This window comes from Pleurodeles waltl, chromosome 8 (genome assembly GCF_031143425.1).
Source record: "Pleurodeles waltl isolate 20211129_DDA chromosome 8, aPleWal1.hap1.20221129, whole genome shotgun sequence".
Taxonomy (NCBI): Eukaryota; Metazoa; Chordata; class Amphibia; order Caudata; family Salamandridae; genus Pleurodeles; species Pleurodeles waltl.
The window spans coordinates 119,954,366-119,973,901 of NC_090447.1; positions in this window are offsets into that span (position 1 = coordinate 119,954,366).

The window sequence follows — 19,536 nt, forward strand, 5'->3', positions numbered from 1 at the left end:
GTGCTCTTCCCACTGCTGGTTGCATTGGTGGAAAGGTTGATCCCGGTGGTTAATTTGTAAATAAAGGTGTGCCGGTGCCCAAAGCCCTCCTCTTAAACATGCGGCTGCAATTAAATGTGGGAACACATAATACTGAGGCAGCGTAATCCTGAAGCCATCTCGGGCCACTTTAATCCATTTAGAGCCACTCCCTGCCCCTTCTGCTCACTCTTGCAGCTTTCTACTTTCTCCCTTTGTGGCGCTTTTTCGTTTTTCCCTTCTTCCATCTTTCCCATATGTGTGTATTGCTCGCAGTAATCAATCAATCAATCAATCAAGGCATTTATAGAGCGCGCTACTCACCCGTGAGGGTCTCAAGGTGCTGGGGGGGGGGTACTGCTGCTCAATGAGCCAAGTCTTGAGGCTCCTTCTGAAGGCGAGGTGGTCCTGGGTGGTTCTTAGGTGAACGGGAAGGGAGTTCCATGTCTTGGCTGCCAGGTAGGAGAAGGATTTACCTCCAGCGGTGGTTCTGCGGATACGAGGGATGGTGGCGAAAGCGAGGCTGGCTGAGCGAAGATGACATGTGGGCGTGTAGAACGAGAGGCGTCTGTTGAGGTATTCGGGCCCTTTTTGTGGAGGGCTTTTTGTGCGTGGGTGAGGAGCCTGAAGGTGATCCTTTTGTTGATGGGGAGCCAGTGCAGGTGTTTCAAGTGGGCGGATATGTGGCTGTGGCGCGGTATGTCGAGGATGAGGCGTGCGGAGGCGTTCTGTATGCGCTGAAGACGATTCTGTAGCTTAGTGGTGGTTCCTGCGTATAGGGTGTTTCCGTAGTCCAGGCGGCTTGTGACGAAGGCGTGGGTAACAGTTTTTCTAGTTTCGGCGGGGATCCAGCGGAAGATTTTTCGGAGCATGCGAAGGGTGTAGGAGCAAGAAGATGAGACGGCGTTGACTTGCTTGGTCATGGTGAGGAGGGGATCCAGGATGAATCCGAGGTTGCGTGAGTGGTCTAAAGGGGTTGGTGCAGTGCCCATGGCCGTGGGCCACCAAGAGTCGTTCCAGGCGGACGGGGAGTGTCCGAGGATGAGGACCTCCGTCTTGTCAGAGTTCAGCTTTAGGCGGCTGAGCTTCATCCATTCTGCGACGTCTTTCATTTCATCCTGCAGGTTGGCTTTGGCGGTGGCTGGGTCTTTAGTGAGGGAGAGTATAAGCTGGGTGTCGTCGGCGTAGGAGATGATGTTGATGTTGTGTTTGCGAGCGATGTTGGCGAGGGGGCTCATGTAGATATTGAAGAGGGTGGGGCTGAGCGAAGAGCCTTGTGGAACGCCGCAGATGATCTCGATGGGTTCTGAGCGGAAGGGCGGGAGATAGACTCTTTGGGTTCGGTCAGAGAGGAACGAGATGATCTAGTTCAGGGCCTGTCCTTGGATTCCAGTGGAGCGGAGGCGGGATATTAGGGTGCGGTGGCACACGGTGTCGAATGCAGCCGAGAGGTCCAGGAGGATGAGGGCGGTTGTTTCTCCGTTGTCCTTCAGGGTTCTGATGTCGTCGGTGACTGCGATGAGGGCGGTTTCTGTTCTGTGGTTGGCCCGAAAACCTGATTGGGAGGGGTCGAGCAGGTTGTTATCTTCAAGGAAGGGGGTCAGTTGCTTGTTGGCGGCCTTCTCGATGACCATGGCCAGGAAGGGGAGAAGAGAGAGATTGGGCGGAAGTTCTTCAGGTCGTTGGGGTCAGTCGTGGTTTTTTTCAGGAGAGCGTTGACTTCGGCGTGTTTCCAGTTCTCGGAGAAGGTGGCAGATGCGAACGAGCTGTTGATGATGCTCTGGAGATAGGGGGCGATGATGGCGTCGGCTTTGTTGAAGATGTGGTGGGGGCACGGGTCCGAAGGGGAGCTGGAGTGGATGGTGTTCATGGTGATTCTGGTCTCTTCGGAGCTGATGGGGGTCCAGGCGTTGAGGGTAGTGGCTGGGGCTGTAGGTTCTGTGGTGGGCGGCAGGGTTTGGGGTCCGAAGCTGTCGTGTAGGTTGGTGATGTTTCGATGGAAGAAAGTAGCGAGGGAGTTGCAGAGTTCTTGTGAGGGCGTGATGGTGTTGGAGCTGGCGTTGGGGTTGGAGAGCTCTTTGACGATGTTGAAGAGTTCTTTGCTGTTGTGGGTGTTGTTGTCAAGTCTCTCTTTGAAAGATGCCCTTTTGGTGGAGCGGATCAGCTGGTGGTTTTCACGGGTGGCGATCTTGAGGGCTGACATGTTTTCTGCGGTGTGTTCTTTGCGCCAGCTTTTTTCGAGGGTACGGCAGGATTTCTTGGATTCTTTGAGGGCGTCCGTGAACCACGGAGGTTTCCTGATGTTGGTCTCTCTTGGGTGGCTTCTGAGAGGGCGAGGTTGTCGGCACTGTTGGTGATCCACTGTGTGAGGCTGAGGGCAGCGTTGTTGGCATCGGTGGTGATGGCTGGTTGATTATGGGTTAGAGTTGAGTGTAGCTGCTCTGTGGAGATTTTGTTCCAGGGTCTGCGGGGGATTTGTTGTGTGCGAAGGTGGTGGGTCTCACATTTGAAGGTGAAGTGGACACATCTGTGGTCGGTCCAGTGTAGCTCAGAGGAGTTGCTGAAGGATATATGGTTGCTGGCGGAGCTTGTAGACGGAGCGTGTGCTGAGGAGGATGCACTTGAGGTGGTTGTTGGTGCGTGGGCCGATGGAAGGACTGCAGGCTCGGTGGAAGGTATGCTTGCAGGCTTGACAGGCGAAGGGTCCATGAGTGCGTTTGGGGCTGGCTTGGTAGCAGTTGGCAGTTTGTCCGGGGTTGAGTGCGTTGAGGGAGGCGGCGTCGTATCTAAGATGGGGGTTTTGGGTGCGGTGGGGGCCAGGGGTTCAGGCGCTGGGCGGGGTCCTGGCGTGGACGGGCGCAGACGGGCTTGCCTTGGCCGCCATAAGAGGGAAGGGGGGGAGGAGGGGTCTGCTGGGAGGTGGGAGGGGGGACAGCGAATGGGAGCGGGGGGGCAGGGCCGCAAGGGGGCAGCGGCGGGATGCGGGGAGCGGGAAGGCGGGAAGGCGGGAGAGAAAAAAGGCAAAAGAGAGGAAAAGGCAAAAGAGCGGTCAAGTTAAAAGAGAGATAAAGGCAAAAAGAGCAAGAAAGGCAAAAGAGCGGTCAAGTTAAAAGAGAGGGAAAGGCAAGCGAGCGTTAAAGGCAGAGGAACGAGAAAGGCAAAAGAGCAATAAAGGCAAAGAGCAATAAAGGCAAAAAGAGCGAGAAAGGCAGAGAGCGGTCACGTTAAAAGAGCGATAAAGGAAAACGAGTGTTAAAGGCAGAGGAGTGAAAAAAGGCAAAAGAGCAATAAAGGCAAAGAGCGATAAAGGCAGAGGAACAAGAAAGGCAAAAGAGCGATAGGCAGAAAAGAGAAAGAGGCAACAAGAGAGAATAAGAAGGCAACTCAGTAGCAAGCGCAGAGGTGGAGTCTAAGATCTACACACAGGTGGCAGGGGCCTTCGCAGGTGGAGCTGCAGCGGCGGGGGAGCGACCTACCCGAGGGTCAAGGGTCGCTGTCTCTGCTGCGCAGCGGCCGCCATAAGAGGGAAGGGGGGAGGAGGGGTCAGCTGGGAGGCAGGAGGGGGGACAGCGAATGAGAGCAGGGGGGGCGGGCCGCAATGGGGCAGCGGCAGGAAAGCAGGATGCGGGGGAGCGGGAAGGCGGGAGAGAAAAAAGGCAAAAGAGAGGAAAAGGCAAAAGAGCGGTCAAGTTAAAAGAGAGATAAAGGCAAAAAGAGCGAGAAAGGCAAAAGAGCGGTCAAGTTTAAAAGAGAGGTAAAGGCAAAAAGAGCGAGAAGGCAAAAGAGTGGTCAAGTTAAAAGAGAGGGAAAGGCAAGCGAGCGTTAAAGGCAGAGGAGCGAGAAAGGCAAAAGAGCAATAAAGGCAAAGAGCAATAAAGGCAAAAAGAGCGAGAAAGGCAGAGAGCGGTCACGTGAAAAGAGCGATAAAGGAAAACGAGCGTTAAAGGCAGAGGAGCGAAAAAGGCAAAAGAGCAATAAAGGCAAAGAGCGATAAAGGCAGAGGAACAAGAAAGGCAAAAGAGCGATAGGCAGAAAAGAGAAAGAGGCAACAAGAGAGAATAAGAAGGCAACTCAGTAGCAAGCGCAGAGGTGGAGTCTAAGATCTACACACAGGTGGCAGGGGCCTGGGCAGGTAGAGCTGCAGTGGCGGGGGAGCGACCTACCCAAGTGCTTGAGACAGAAGAATTAGCCCCGGCCCTCAAAAATAAGTGCCGGTACTCAGCACCGGAAACAACAAGTACAAATTAAGCACAACACAGGGAGGGATCTCACAATAAGGCAGACCTCCGTCTGGAAGCAGAGTTATAGCCTCTGCTGACCTGACAGGCTGGCGAGCTGACCTCCAGGGTCTCTATGTGCATTCAAGTCCTTTCAAGTCAGCCTGATTAGTCCTTTCACCAACACATGGATACCAAATGTGTTTTCATTATGCATGAGTTGCTTTTACCCACAGACCTGCACTCCTCTGGCAGAAATCAGTGTTGTAACATTATATGTGAGTGTGATTTTCTGAGGAATACTAATGCAAGTAGTATCAGTTCCTGGAACCAAGTGGCAACACCTTGATCACTGAATAATGAGGACATCCAACATTGAAAACCGTGCACTGCATGCACAAACAAGCAAAGACATACACCCACACACTAACTTAGAACTCATTGCCTATTCAAGATAACAACTGCAGAGGAAAAAGATTGCTTAAATAAGCTCTCTGATGTAATGTCTGTTTCAGGTTACTAAAGTAAATCAATTACTGCCTTGAGTGACATTTCATGTATTGTGATGTATTTTCCTGGAATTAAGAGTCCTAAGGTATGTGACCCTGGGCCTGATTTAGGTCTTGGAGGAGGGCAAAAGTGACGGGCATCGCGACGGCTGTATGACAATCCCATTATGTCCTATGGAGGTTGTAATACGGCAGAGGGGATGTCCGTCACATTTGTGACACAGTATTCCATCCGCTGAGATCTAAAGCAGGCCAATACACAGGCCCATATTTATACTTTTTTAGCACCGCATTTGCGTCATTTTTTGACCCAAAAGCCGCGCAAACTTACAAAATACAATTGTATTTTGTAAGTTTGCGCGGCTTTTGCGTCAAAAAGTGGCGCAAATGCGGCGCTAAATAAGTATAAATATGGGCCACAATGTGATACAGCCAGTTGTTATTTGCAACAGTATACACTGCATCCTCCTCATTGTGACAGACGAAAATAAAGTTCTGCTTGGGGCACACTGCCAGGACTGGCCTTTAGCATGTACCAGCTGGGTCCACGCCCAGGGCGCCGCCCTCCAGAGTGGTGCAGAAGCTGCCTGCAGAAGTCTTTCTTCTACCTGGCATAGATAATTAAAGATAAATAGTAGGAGGGGGCGAATTTTGATTTCACCCAGGGAGCAACACAACCAGAGGCCTGCTCTGCTCATAGCATCTGTTCGGTGCACCCCTTTAGTGGCCCTGGCCTCTGAATGGACCTCAGTATTTAGGGGGTGAACTGTAGATAATAACTCAAAGCAGACAGGGCTCTAAAGATGGTGACTGGTACAACAGTAGATATCTTCATAAATATCAGCTTGTGACCTGTAGGAGAAGTACTAGCAGCTTACCTCACAAGAGGGAAAGGCCCCACTGTCTCTCCTGTAAAAAGTTGCTCACAGATACCAGAAGGGAGACATTTGTGTTTAGGAAACAGAATTAGGAAGTCCGTCTGTGATTAACGGCAGCACGGCGCCGGCCTGCCTCAACAAAGCGACAACTGGGTGGAATTAACTCTTTATGTAAATGACATGAGCAAAACTTTCAAACGAAACATACCGGAATTGGAATCGCTAAGAGGAAGAACCGCAGGTTCCCACGTTTACTTCTAAATCACAAATTTCACAATTTAATTTATTCTTGAAATTATATTTTGCCTCTAGCAACCACTTATTGTACTGCCGCATAAGTAACCACTAATAATATTTTATATAAACTGTGATTTGTTACAGTTTTTTTGCAGCTCTTTCACTACTTGTCGTGAAGTCTAACTGTGCTAAAGTGGAGTAACTAATGCTTGTTGCTTTGCTATGGTATTTTTCTTCAAGTCCTCACACGAATAAAGTGGAAATATCAGACAAGGCATGGGCGGGCATTTTTGAGTCAGGCCACCCCCGCTAGATAAGTAACAGCTCCCAATACAGTAGTTATGTCAGAATATGAATGATCAAAGTCAGTTTTAAAATAAGAAACAAGCTTTTACTTGCAGTGATAATAACCAAATGTTTACAAGTTAGTTGTATGTCACTAACACACAGGCCACTACAATGCGTGTCATTACAATGCAACCACTACATCAGGAGTCACTACTGCAGGTGTACTTGTATAGCATGACTGTGCACGTTTGATCCATTATCACCTGATTCGATTTAGAAAATACAGCACAGATGTGTCTTGTTGAATTATTTCGTCTACAAAGCCTGTGGCACACTGCTACAATCATTCGATGACACTATCAGTGATTTCACCAATGACGTAATATAAGATGTAGTCCTTTTTGTCATAAATGAAGTCAATTAACATGCCGTGAGTGATGTAATACATTAACAGTGCATGACAAGGATGGGCTACTTAAGCAGGTGTCTCTCTCTCATTAACTATTTTCAGCCCTTTTAAAAATATATCATGCCTCGAGTTACTGAATCCCACCCCTCACATTTTTAACCCACGCCCCATGCCTGCAGTAACATCTCAATGCTCATTTACTTCAGCCTGCTCTTAAGGAAAGGCTTTAAGTTCAACACTCCTATTCCAACACAGTGGTGTTTAGGACTGCCTCTGTTTTTTTCTTGAATACAGAATGTTAGCGCACCAGTTGTTCATTGGAAATCTGTGGTCACGCTGCAGTTGATCATTAGGGAGTTAGCGGACAGACTGCTGCTCCTGGTACATATTTCACTCTGCATGGCAGATTGTTTTACTGAATTGGATGAGGAAGATGTTTGAGAACTCTTAGAACATTTTCCTCATTTTAGCTTTTTAGAGTACTAACTATGTTTTCCATGATAAAAAGAATTCCCTTATTTTGCTCCTATATTGAAGACTCCTCAAAAGGAAATGCTTCCAGATTTCCAGCTTGGATACCATCAAGATGGCATTTGGGGTCCCAAACATTTCTAATACAGATTGTTAGCGCTTTAATTGCTCATTAGAAGTTTGTGGTGAAGCTAAACTACAAGGGATTCAACTGACAGACTCCGGCTGGTGTTGAAAGTACCACCATGTACATGTCACATTTTTTTTCTGGCATGTATGACAAAGATATTTGAGAACGCATAGAACTGTGTCTTCATTTAAGCTTTCTAGAGCACTAACCATCATTTCTATTACAAAAATAACTCCCTCATTTAGTTTATTTGTAAAAGAGATGGTTTAATTTGTTTAAAGCTTTCATTCCATAATGATGGCGTTCGGGTGTGCTACACATTTGTCACAAACAGACTGTTATCACTCTAGTTGCTCATTTGAGTACTGTACAAAGCTGCAGTAGAACACTGGGTAACTGTAAGAACTTGGGCTATTAGTTGCCAGGGATGTGATTCCTTAACAAGTAATAGGTCCACAATGGTCTTTTTACTGGGAACCAAGTACCCTATTGTAGCACTTGACTCTCTCAGGGTAACACAGCGGAAGAGTCTAAGGCCTACTAAGGGGAGATGGTGTGAGCTACTAACCATGGCTTGTTGATATGCAGCCTCAACACTCATTATATTATTGTCCAATTAGAGTTTTTTCTTTTTAGCGTACTTTTATTACACACACAACACTTAAATACTACACATTAAATTACATAACTTCATGGGAAAATCATGAGAGAACATTGTTTTCTCTAAAAAATGGTTCATCAAATCCAAACAGAGGGTCAGCATTTTTCACAGGATAAAAGCACTTGAGACCTTAACAGAATTTCTAATATGAGTGTAACACCATCACCAAGTGGTTTATATTGTGACTAAAATTGGTTATCACCCTTCATGTGTGTTCCTTTTTATAATCCCCAAGAAATGGCTTTCGCTATAATCCATTCAACATGGACCATCACTCCGAGTCCTCCAATGGCTGCCACAACATGTTGTCCATGCTGTGCCCAGCCAATCAAGGGGACATCCTCTATCGAATCCCTCCTCACATGCCCCTGAGAGTCCTGGTATGTGCACTCTGCCCCCTTATATTGTTTTAATTCATTTTTAGAATGCAGGGGCATGTCTCTGATGTGTGTACTGGCTGTAACAACATATTGTACATGATTTTGTTTTGGAAAATTTTGTGCAGATTTGTCAAATATTGCCAAAGTTATTTGCGAAACAAAAAAGTTCTTCCTATGAAAAATCTCACCAGATCATAACTACCCAATGATGATCGCCACAGTGCTTTAATACACACACACGCACACACATATATATTTTACACATATATTCACTTTGTCCCAAAATGTGCGTATTCATGCAAAATGGCATAATAGTGTAATTCGGGGAATTTAGTACAGTAAGTGTAATGCAAAACTACCAAAATTATGATTTGGATTTAGATTTTGAAGATATAATATTCTTAGAAAGCAAACAACCAGAAAGTTTGAATCTGGATGAAGAAATGATCATGTATTTGGAAACTGGTAAATTATGTAGATGATTACAAATGTCATTAATATAGTATGCAACTGTCATAGATGTGATAGGTTGAGCTTGTATAACTGTACTGATGAGTTGGTTTGTGCCTATATTCAATATATATGCCAAATGACTTTCAGCATTCATATATACTTTCTTTTCTTTTCCCTGTCTCCTGGCATTGATAGGATTACATGCTTAGAACTACTATTAGAATATGTTCAGGCAGGGTATCACATATTGCATTAATGCAACTCACAAATACTATATGCCTTAGACATGCACAGTTCCTGTTTTCCTGACCTACTTGCTATTTTGATCAGGAGATGATATAAGTATGTTTCAAATCATATTGTACTTGAATTGAATGTGTGTTACAAAACATTATTGTTTATATCTGGTGTTAATAAAAAATATGTGGTGTTTCTTGGAATAACAAATCACATCATTAACACTGATGTTGTCTATAACATCCAAAAAAGAATGGATCTGTTTTCTGTATGTATGTTTATAAGCTTGAGCCACAACCATATATATATATATATTTATATATATATATATATATATCACCACATAATTGCTGGAATCCGTGATCAAGGCTATGGCTGAATCGCGTTGTGAGGAGGCATTGTTTCATAAAACATATGCACTGACGACTAGTGTCCGAGCACGTCCTTTGTATTGTGGAGGAGTTGGTGTTGTGTATGTATATATATATATATATATATATATATATATATATATATATATATGAGTTGTGGTTGTGGCTCAAGCTTATAAAACCATCGAAATTTGCCAGTTATGGTTATGAAACCCACAAAACATAATTCATAGCATCCACCATGATCTTCTCCTTTTAACTGTCCTTAAGTTATGTCAAGTGCTGTGGATTTTCATAATCATAGTTTGAGCCAGAGCAGTTTATTAATTTTATAACTGTCAATGAAGTATTTCATGATTCAAAATATTGTGGACATAAATGTTCTTTATATTTTTATACATGCTGCAAAGAAAAGCAGCCTTATGGCTCATATAGAAAGTCCTTGCACTCTGAAGCCATAAAGATAAAAGCTGCAGCACCAGGATTAATTGCAAAGAGCATCAACCTCTCCCTGGGTCATCACTACTAATCCCTGGGAGACGTAGTATATCATTGTTTTTATTTAAAAATGATTTAACTGCAGTAGGGGTCTGCTGAACTTCTTGCAGCCCCCAAAATCAAAGCAATCCCTTTCATTGTGCCAAGGCTGCTAATTTTTTTATTTATTTACGTTGTAAATAGATTTGTTGTTCGGACAGGTGTTTTCATAGTGCTCACTGGTGACCGTGAGGGACCATCACAGCTCATGCAGTCCCAGCCAGTTTTCTCTATAGAGAAACTGGGAGTGGGTGCAGCACAATGCTCCCAGGGCTCTGGTGAACCCCAAGAGCCGTTTGTCTGTAATGAGGCATGCTCATGTTTCGTCTTGTCCCCAGGGAAGTCTAGGCCCCAGTGACCAGTTTACCCCCCCCCCCAACATGCACAACTCAAGACTCAGTGCTGACTCACAATTCCAATCCTGCCAATCACATTTTGTTAAAATTCAAAATATGATTGCAGGATTCACGAACCATGACTGGCACATTGTCTGAGAAATATATACAATGGTGTGAAGCCTTATAATTCTGCCCAGCACCTTTTTTAAATGCTCATTTCTCAAAAACTACTGAGGAAATGCACACCATAATAGATAAAAGCACACTTTCTGAGTAAAGTTCTAAATCCATGCCAAGTTTTTTGTAAATCCGTTCAGTTATTTTTGCATTCTCTTTTGTCAAAATTTTCTTTGTGAGATAAAATGGGAATGATAGTCTTTTTCACCCTCCTTTAGCTTGTATTCCCTTGAATCGATCTCTACCAGACCTTCCATGCTGAAACCTACCTGTGTAAAATAGCAGATTGGCCAAGTTTCGATCAATCTATTCACGGGTCAACCGTTATAAGCAAATCAAAAAATGCCTTTTCAATGGAAGGTGAAGCTGAGCCATACAGTGGAGACAGACAGACAGATAGATAGATAGATAGATGAAGCTGCCAACTTTGAAACTGGGAACCAGGTTTGAGTCCCGTCGTTGGCTCAAAATTTTGTGATTTTGGGCAAATCATGTAATCTCCCTGTGTCTAAAAAAAAGGCTATCCTTGTTTAATGTGATCTGATGCTCATGTAAAGTGCTCTGATATCTTTCGTAGAAGTTCAGCTAAATAAAATGTTTAAATAAATGTAATAAATATGTAGGAGAGCGGCCCGTGATGTATTCCTACGTTTCCCATTGCCATTTGGGTTCAGGCTATGCAGCATTGCACATATCTCCATTGTGCATCAGTGAACTCATGCATAACACTTCTGTATACAATGGAGGAATCTTCACCATACAGAGATGCCAAGGCAATAGCTCGCCAAATACAAGCATTATAATTTTATTCTTAAATAGACAATGACATACAGGGTCTGCTTTCTTATCGTTTCTGGTCTTTATAGAAAGTCTTCCACAACTGCCGGACTGGGACATCAAAAGAGGCCCTGGCAAAAATGCGCAAACCAAACCTGTTCCTTTAGTCTCCTTGTGCAATCTCCCTCTTCCCATCCATCTTTTCTCTTTCTCTCTCTGATCACTTCCTTCCAACCTTCTCGCTCCTTCCCTCTCCTTCGCACTCTGGAAGTCTCCTGATGCCTGTGGCAATTAGCCTCCAGTACCTGGGGAAAGTTACAGCAGCACCAGCGCCAGAGGGCCTAAGGTTTCAACACCTGCCTTCAAAGGGCTCCATCCACTGAGGAAATGCCCAGTGGAGTAAAAGGCCTGTATTGTCTACGGTTCACCCCCTACTACTACTGATATGTGAAGATATGTATCTTCTTTTCATTTGTTTATTTAATCTGTTTTCAATGAACAAGAGTATAGCAGTAACGCATGATGTGAAGAGGTCTACTAAATCAAGGAGAGGCTTATCACTTCTTATGTGAGTCACCATAAGGCTCTCAGGGATGCAACGAGTCACCATAAGGCTCTCAGGGATGCAATGAGGCTTCATAAAGCTCTCAGGAATGCAGTGAGTCACCATGAGGCTCTCAGGGATGCAACGAGGCATCAAAAGGCTCTCAGGGATGCAGTGAGTCATCATAAGGCTCTCAGGGATGCAGTGAGTCACCATAAAGCTCTCAGGGATGCAACGGGTCATCATAAGGCTCTCAGGGATGCAGTGAGTCATCATAAGGCTCTCAGGGATGCAACTGGTCATCGTAAGGCTCTCAGGGATGCAGTGAGTCACCATAAAGCTCTCAGGGATGCAACGGGTCATCATAAGGCTCTCAGGGATGCAGTGAGTCACCATAAGGCTCTCAGGGATGCAACGAGTCATCATAAGGCTCTCAGGGATGCAACGGGTCATCATAAGGCTCTCAGGGATGCAGTGAGTCATCGTAAGGCTCTCAGGGATGCAACGAGTCATCATAAGGCTCTCAGGGATGCAGTGAGTCATCGTAAGGCTCTCAGGGATGCAGCGAGTCATCGTAAGGCTCTCAGGGATGCAGTGAGTCATCGTAAGGCTCTCAGGGATGCAACTGGTCATCATAAGGCTCTCAGGGATGCAACGGGTCATCATAAGGCTCTCAGGGATGCAGTGAGTCACCATAAGACTCTCGGGATGCAACGAGTCATCGTAAGGCTCTCAGGGATGCAACGAGTCATCATAAGGCTCTCAGGGATGCAACGAGTCATCATAAGACTCTCGGGATGCAACGAGTCATCGTAAGGCTCTCAGGGATGCAACGAGTCATCGTAAGGCTCTCAGGGATGCAACGAGTCATCATAAGGCTCTCAGGGATGCAGTGATTCATCGTAAGGCTCTCAGGGATGCAACGAGTCATCATAAGGCTCTCAGGGATGCAGTGATTCATCGTAAGGCTATCAGATGCAATGGGTCTTCATAAGGCTCTAAGGGAAGCAGTGAATCATCATAAGGCTCTCAGGAGTGTAATATGCTTTCCCGGAGCAGGCATACCTTCACGAGTATATATGTAATTTAAACATGATTTCTTGCAAAGTGGCAAATAATACACAACAGGTGGCCACAAAATGTGTGTTTTTACACACATGTTTCTCTGCAATTTTAATTAAAAAATATTTACATTATCTAATCTAATGGCACTCAGTGTATCGGCCTCGGAAAGATGAAAGTCTGCACTGCCTCAGTCGGATTTACCATCGTTATTTGCAGATTACGCCGCAATTTAGTAGCCAGTGATAACCCTGCAGAGCTACCTCTCCAACCAACGCATTACTAACCTAGGGACAAACGTCATTAGATTCTTCGAAAAAGTGTCCTTACTGCATGTCACAAATGGACATCGCAAATTTTATTCTATGAAAAGTTAATAAAATGAATGTACTATGCACTCCATTAAGACTACTGTGGTGCACGTACGGACGCAAACACACATACATCTCTCACACACACATACAGGCACAAGCACACATGCACATGTGCACATTCCAAACTCTAGGGCTTGGATAGACCAGGCATTGCCTCACCCTTGCGTCATGCAAGCAAGGTCGGGGAAAGAAAAGGCTTATTTGGAATAACAAAGCCACACAAGGCCTAGTTTATGTGGCCATGTGTGGTTTTGTACTATGCTGTGTTATATTTCTTAGTGGTGAGTGTTCCATGGGCATACCTGTGCATCCACCCATGGGTTTTATGCAATTCCAGATTTACTGAGGTGTGTAAATCTGGAATTGGTACGCCTATCATGGAAAAGCGGAACGAGGAGAAATATATTTATTTCGCCTCATTACTTTCTCTTGGAATGCATGAAAAAATTCTACATCACACATAGAACGAGAAAAAGTCCTCTTTCGATTGTTTTTGTGCAGGAAGGTATGTAATGCTGATAGTGGCAGGTTGGTGGTATTAAAAACCAGTAGGGCGCTACATTCATTTAAATACATAAATTCAGTGCTTAATTTGTGCTTGTTGTTTCCGGTGCTGAGCAACGGCACTTATTTTTGAGGGCCGGTGCTTATTATTCTGCCTAAAGCATTTGCTGCGAGCAAAAGACACATATAGGAAAGACAGAGGAAGGGAAAAACAAAAATGCGTCAGAAAGGGAGAAAGCAGAAAGCTGCAAGAGTGAGCTGAAGGGGCAGGGAGTTGCTTTAAATGTATTGAAGAGGCCAGAGATGGCTTCGGGCTTACGCTGCCTCAGTATTCCGTGTTCCCACTTTTAATTGCAGGAGCCGCATGTTTAAGAGGAGGGCATTGGGCACCAGCATCTTTTTATTTACAAATGAAGCACTGCATAAATTACATATACTATACAAAACCCATCACAATAAACAATGAAAAAACAGGAAAATAAACTTTCACTCACCTTCTCCTGGAGCACGTCCTTGATGCTCTCCAGTCCCGGGCTCCAGACTCTGCCGAGATCGAGGTGACATTATAAAGACAGTTACCTTTTCCAATCCAGATGCTGCTCTCATGCTGTTAAGCAGCATGAGTGAAGCATCTGGATTGGCTGGAGCAGGCTGGCCCAGCACTCCTAAAGGCACTGTAGCCCTGTGCCTGCTCTTGAACCCAACTGCCTTAGACACAAGCTAGCACAAGACATTGCGTTCCCTTATCCTGCGGATGAAAAGTGACACAAAGTCACACAAATCTCAGTTTGCGTGACTTTGCAAAATGCAACTTCAACATTTGCGTTGCCTTGTGTCGATTTGCGTGATGCAAGTACAATGCTAGGGCGTAGTAAATGTGGCCCCTGGATTATGAACATTGCATCATATCTGAGCACCCTGCAACAATCAATCTTTCCCATTTCACATGAGGACCCTTGCTACATAGTACCATTTCTCTCACTGTGTCCAGAGCTCCTTTTGCTCTGGATAAATTCAGTTCATAGGGCTGTGCAATGAGGAAGCAGGGAATAGCCGGGTGACATCAATGTGGCAATAACTGAAACTTTGAAACCCTCTCTACAAGTGATCAAGAAACAGACTATAGCTGCTACTGAACATGGCATGAGCTGGTGAAGATGTCCTGGATGACATAAGGTCACCAAATTGACAAAGAATGAATGTTCCAAGAGACATCTGGCAAAAGATAAAATATCCACCTTAATCTGCCAAAAACGGAGCAAATCCATAGACGTATAGATGCATTTACTCACATTTCAGTGCAACTTTCACCTCTTATTGGAAGAGTAGGAAAATCAGACCATGTTGGTGGATGGAAGCTGGTGCTGATGACAATGAATGATATACAGCAAACCTTTATGTGCGTTTTGACATGATCTGTATGCGTACGTTTTAGCACAAAGCCTTAGAATTAGTGTCTTCCTTCAGCTGTTTGTGGTGAACAGACACAGCCCTAGTCAGGTGCAAGTGTCAGCTCCTCCCTCCCAATCTACCTCAAGGAGGCCCATCAGCCTGGTGACGGGCCACCAGGATGCAAATGTCACAACCCAGCTCCCTTTGAGTGACTATCTAGAGAGAATGCGCAGAGCCCAGCTGTAATCTACCCCAGATGTGTATTCAGAGACAGGCAGAGGCACAGAATGGTTAAAGTAAGAAAATGGCAATTTTCTAAAAGTGGCATTTTCAGACCTACAATTTAAAATCTGACTTCACCATAAATTGTGATTTTAATTTGTGAGTCCAGAGACTCCAAACTCCAAATCTCTATATTTTCCCATTTTGGAATTACACTTAAATGATATTTTAAGGCAATCCCAATGTTAATCTATTGGAGAGATAAGCCTTGCAGTATTAAAAAACGAATTTAGCAGTTTTTCACTACAATGACATGTAATACTCGAAAGTATGTGTCCTACCTTTTACATACATGCTACTCCATAGGGCTGCCTATGGCCTTCCTTAGGGTTGACCTATATATAATAAAATGGAAGGTTTGGGCCTGTCTAGTAGGTTAACTTGCCTGGTAGAAATGACAGTTTACAACTGTACACACAGGCTCTGCAGTGGCAGTCCTGAGACATGTGGTAAGGGCTACTGAAGTGGGTGGCACAATCAGTGCTGCAGGTCCACTAGTGGCAATTAATGTACAAGCACAGGGCACAAATAGTGCACTTTACTAGTAAATTAAATAAGCCAATTGTGGTTGAGCCAAACTTACCATGCTTAGAGTACAGAACATATGCACTTTAGTACTAGTTGGCAGTGGTAAAGCACCCAGAATCTTAAAGCCAACAAAAATTAGGTCATGAAAAGATGAGGAGTAAGGCAAAAGGTTTGGGAATGACCCTGCAGAAAGGGCCAGGTCCAAAACAATGACTATTAGAGCAATGTACAACAAGTAATATTTTTAAAGGCAGTAAGTGTATGGTATGAAAGATTGCATAGACAATAGAGGTAATAAAGTGCACATTGATTTAGGAAGACAGATGTGTCTCTGGTTGTAATGTCTGCTTCCAAATGTAACAAATTACCTGAAACCAAATAGTTAGTTTTCCAATGATTTTGTGCCATTACTTGATTCTAGACTGCACAGGTTAGCAGAAGCAGACACAGCCATGGGCATGGACAGTCCAAATTTGCAGCATAGAACATTCAGCAGAAAAGACTGATTTCTTTGTTCCATGCAAAATTCTTATTTGCACGCAGATTTTGTACATTTTGCAAATTTTCAACATATTATTTTAAATGTAGAAAGAGATTGGCAGATATTGGCAGATATTCTATCTCTTCCTGGATATTCAGGCAATTGAGAAAGTGTGTGGAAACATCATAAATGAAGGAGGTGTGTCTGGGACCAAAAAGGAGGAGCTATAGTGGTAGCTTTTACCTAGTTATAGGTTTTAATAAGGATCATTAAGCAAATACAGATTAAGGGCCTTACTACAAATGTGGCGGTCTTCAGAGTGCCACACTTACGGTTGTGGTTGTACCGGCGCACTCTTGGCAGTCCCACCACCACATTACGACCCCGTCGGATGGGACTGCCTAAAGTTTGCTGTCACCACCAGGAACGTGGTTGCTGACGGTTAGACTGCGGTCTGAGTTGTGGTCAGCCACGGTAGCGCTAAACTCAGTGCCGCCATGCTGATTACAACTCAGCTTTCCGCTAGCCTTTCCATGATGCTGACCCTGCATGGAAAGGCTGGCTGAAAGCCAGTGCCGGTGGCCAAAGGGGGCATGGGCAGTGCAGGGGCCCCCCTGCCTAGCACCCTCAGAATGCGCACTGTCCTCCCTGTGGCATTGGCGATCCCGCTGTGGGACCACCAAGGTCATAATCAGGCCTTTAACACTTATGACCTTCTGGAAGATCACAGCCGAAACCTATTCTTAATTATTGAAACCTAGGTAGGCGAAGATACAGTTCTCATCCTTCTCGAGGGAAACCCTGAAGTATACTAAAACATTTTCATAAATTGCCCTAATAGGAAGAATGGTAAAAAGCAAGTCATGGCTCAAAAAATACCCTGCCCACCTCCACTATTAAAGACCACACTGTCTCAGAATGTGAATCATAACTCGTGTGCTGCTTACCTTTCCTAACTTGTTCTTTCTTCTTCATTCTCGTCTACAGACCTCCTCTATATGACCCAGCTTTTGCAGCTGCTCTTCTGATTCTCATCTGATCTCCCTATTTTACTTTCAAATAGACCTTTCAAATCTGCACCTGTAGAGATCTCAACCTCTGATTCATCAAACAGACATTACCTCCGACTTACACTCTAACCTAACTTGATTTTCATAAACTGATCCTCACCCCACACCGCTCAGTCAAAAGGTCATACCCTTGATGCTGTCTTGTGCTGCTTCAAACACTGTCAGAAATGTGAGTCTGCCCTGGGGGAAGCACATTATCTGTAATAAGGTTCACTGTCCCTGTCTGTGCCCGGTGCACCTAGTAAAAGGCACAACACAGCACAAACAGGTGCGGTGCACCCTTCACATAACGCGGCCCCTAGATGCCATTGTGTTTTGACCCGCTTTGAATAGTCATTATGTGGAATCAGTAAGAGGGAAGTCAATAAAGCTCAAAAGCACAGCAGCCATTTTGAAGTGTGGTGCCCTTTACAGCACAGTGACCACAGTATTAAAAAGCTAAGACCATTGATTCCACTTTTGAACCTGTCAAGCCTTTTCTAATACCAGGATAAAGCCAAGACGTTGCTGGGCAGGAAAGGATGTTGTTTATCGCTTAAATGGAGCAGAAAAAGTATTAGCTTTCTAAGTTATTTCAGTATAATGAGTTATCAGGAGCAGGAGTCAGTCACTGCTCCCCAGTATCAAAATGAAAAACTATGGTCAGGTATCACTGTGGAAGTATAGGTGCAGAGTCAACCTATCAGGGCCCAAAGTATCCTCAAGAGAAATGTCTGCTACAAGCCTCACCTTAACTACCAATGACAGTGCTGGGATTTTATGAGTGAGGAGTTTGCACATGGCAATAGGGATGCTGGTGGTCATGTCCAATATTTGAGGTGTCACGTTTTATGGGAGGTATTTTTGATGTGCATTTTCTTGAGCCTTCCATAAAAATATCCTGAGGGCAACTTCATAAATTCAGGTTTCGCTTTTCGGATGAGGAGCTGGGTGTCATGGTAGACAAGATACATTTAAGTTGAATAAACCACCCTATTGAGAAAGTGCAATCAGTGGGCCTGTTCTAAAAAGCCAATGGAATATCCTTCATCGGGGGGAAAGACGTGGCGAGTAAATGTGCCTAACATTCCAAAAAAGTAACAAAACACTGCATGGGGACTGGTGACAGAGTTGTTATAAGTAATTACTTTCTAAATCTGACAAGTGTTAGTGGTTTTTGGCCAGATGTATACAATGTGTTTGATGATTGAGACTGAATGTCTGTCATCCATATTCTACAAGAGAGCAGGGGGGACAGGACATGTTATTTGTGTTAATGTTCCTTGTGTTACTGTCCCTTGGTGATATACTTGATTACATAGAAACCACATCTTTGAACAGTATAATATATGTGCCATAGGTAAAGAGCATCCACACTCACAGATGTCCACATTTGGTAAAGAAAAGCAGCAAAGTAATGTTGTTGCATGTTGCAAAAGAGTCTGGCCATGAACTGCCTTTATTATGGCATGGTAATAGCCGCTTTATGGAGACGACGGAAAACACCTATAAAATTGTTGGGACATTGTGATTTTCTAGATATATGTATCAGAACAGGAGGTATTTAGAACCATCCATGACTTTCTGACCAGGAGAGTATTGTTTTCTTCCAGCCAGATGTGTACATTGCTGGCAGGTTGCCCTCACCAACCACAATAATGAAGTCCATGGGAAAATGTGTGGGGCTTACCATCTTTCAGATGTCCATGCCACAGGGTGAATGTGATGCTAAGGGCATGGCAATAGCAGCTTTATGGAGACGAAGGAAAACACCAATAAAATTGTTGGGACATTGTGATTTTCTAGATATATGTTTCAAAACAGGAGGTATTTAGAATCATCCATGACTTGCTGACCAGGAGAGCATTGTTGCCTTCCAGCCAGATGTGTACATTGCTGGCAGGTTGCACTCACCAACCACAATAATGAAGTCCATGGGAAAATGTGTGGGGCTTACCATCTTTCACATGTCCATGCCACAGGGTGAATGTGATGCTAAGGGCCCATCTAGATACATTTCCATCTTATGTACATTTAATTGCAGCGTCCCAGTAACCTGCAGACTGCACTGAAGTTTGCCAATCCTACACAAAAAGCTACCAGACAGCAGCTCCTATAAAGTGACAAGTTTTTTTTTAGTATGTCTCAGATCAGGTCAGGAGATTTCCTCAGAAGACTCAGGCATGTCTTGCCGCTCTCGCTCTTAGCAGCACAGAGCTACAATGCATCAAA